Genomic DNA, 2,877 nt, shown 5'->3' with positions numbered 1-2,877 from the left:
CTGACTGACTGATTGATTGATTGATATTGATTGATTGATTGATTGATTGATTGATTGATTGATTGATTGATTGATTGATTGATTAATTGATTGGTTACCTTCCTTGGCTTGGGTGACCATCGGCCATCATGTCTTCCAAATTTTTTCTTCTCAAAGAATTCGTCTCTTTGTCCACTTTGAAAACTTGAACGTTTGCAAAAATAAAAATACTATTACTACTACTACTAACTACTACTACTACTACTACTACTTTACTACTATTACGATTACTACTACTACTACCACTACTACTATTACTACTACTACTACTACTACTACTACTACTACTACTACTACTACTACTACTACTAATACTACTACTACAACTACTACTACTACTTTACTACTATACGACTACTACTACTATGACCACTACTACTATTACTACTACTACAACTAACTACTACTACTACTACTACTACTACTACTACTACTACTACTAATACTACTACTACAACAACAACAACTACTACTACTACTACTACAACTACTACTACTACTACTAATACTACTACTACAACAACAACTACTACTACTACAACTACTACTACTGCTACTACAACTACTACTACTGCTATTATAACTGGTGTTTCTACTACCATCACTCTTATTACGACTTCCGCTGCTACTGGCGACAACAACAACAACAACAAGAACCTTTGGTGAAATTAAAATTAATCTTTTGATCGGGTCGAGAGGGCTTGGGCAGAGAATGTGGAGCTTCCGTTTCCTCTGGCGGGGCGCCAATGAACTCGTACGCCACGTATAACATCTGTACCTTCAAGTTGTACGTGTGTGTGTGCATGCATGTGTGTGCGTGTGTGCGTGCGTGTGTGTGAGTGTATACGTACATATTTAAAAACATACAGAAACATAGCTACAAAGATACAATCACACATATCTAAAATCTTACATACACATCCACAAAAACACACACAAACGCAAAGTTAAAAGACACAAAGACACACACCCACATATATTTGGAAACAATTTGGAAACACAGACTACATACGTCCACACAAACGAACACACACAAAAATGAACACACACACATATAAACACGAGCACGCACACATCTAAGCACACACACATATAAACAAGTACACACACCTCTAAACACACACACACACACACACACACACATCTAAACACACTCACACACATCTAAACACACACACACATATAAACACACACACACACATATAAACACGTACACACACACACTTTTTCATCATCCAAGATAGGCGATCCAGACGTCAATCTGACGTACGAAATTGTAACAGCGACCTGATCCTCATCACCATCAGCACCACCCCCATCATCATCATCATCATCATCATCATCGCCGTAATTATATTTATTAGAATTATTATTTTTATTACTATAATAATAATTATTGCTATCTTCTTCAACATCATCATCGTCGTCGTCATCGTCGGCTTTATAGTTTTCAAGGGCACTTTTTGATGTGCCTGCCTGGGGCTGTTATTATTATTATTTATTATTATTATTATTATTTATTATTATTATTATTATTTATTATTATTATTATTATTATTATTTATTATCACTATTTATTATTATTAATGTCATTATTATTTATGATTAACGTCAAAATGATCCTTCATCATCTTATTCATGAATGGTATTGCCACTAAGATGATGATGATGATGATGTTTCATCATATTGAAATGGGGAGAAAAAAGGAATACACGAAAAGAACTTACGGATTGTGCTGATTCGTACGTACCAGTACCATTGTATTTATTATTATTATTATTATTGTTATTATTATTGTTATTATTATTGTTATTATTATTGTTATGGCCAATTTTCTTGTTCTGAATATGGAGTAAAATTGGCAGACAGATGTAATATTAGTAATACTACTACTACTGCTACTATTACTACTACTGCTAATACTATTACTACTACTACTACTAATACTACTACTACTACTACTACTACTACTATTACTACTACTACTACTGATGCTGCTGCTGCTGCCACAGATGTAAAATTGGCAGACAGATGTAATATTAGTAATACTACTACTACTGCTACTATTACTACTACTGCTAATACTATTACTACTACTACTATTACTACTACTACTACTACTACTACTACTACTATTACTACTACTACTACTGATGCTGCTGCTGCTGCCACAGATGTAAAATTGGCAGACAGATGTAATATTAGTAATACTACTACTACTGCTACTATTACTACTACTGCTAATACTATTACTACTACTACTATTACTACTACTACTACTACTACTACTACTACTACTATTACTACTACTACTACTACTACTACTGATGCTGCTGCTGCCACAACTACTACAACTTCTAGCTTTACTGTTGATTTTACTATGACTAACGATAATAATAATAAATTGTAATTAAATAATAATAATAATAAAAAAAATAATAATAATCCCACCAATAAATCTTGGTTGTCGCCTTCAAGAGTTCGATCGTAGGTCAAGGGAACTTTAGAAAGAGAAAAAAAGTGAATAATCAAAATCAAAATCAAAATCATTATTTATAATATTATTTATAATACTATTTTTATCTTAAATTTTCATTACCATTCATATCATTTAATTATTCCTTAGTAGTAAAAATCGAACCATAACGATTATTATATAGCACACATACAAGTCACACAGGCACATCTCTCTCTCTCTCTCCTCTCTCTCTCTATATATATATATATATATATATATATATATATATATATACCGTCAGAAGAGTGGGATCTTTGGCTTTTATGACTCTGTTAATTTTTGGCAAAAAAAATTATTTTTTAACATCTACAATATCTCA

Source organism: Helobdella robusta, assembly GCF_000326865.2.
Source record: "Helobdella robusta unplaced genomic scaffold HELROscaffold_37, whole genome shotgun sequence".
NCBI lineage: Eukaryota > Metazoa > Annelida > Clitellata > Rhynchobdellida > Glossiphoniidae > Helobdella > Helobdella robusta.
The sequence above is the reverse complement of the archived record's forward strand: the minus strand, read 5'-3'. Positions refer to the sequence as shown.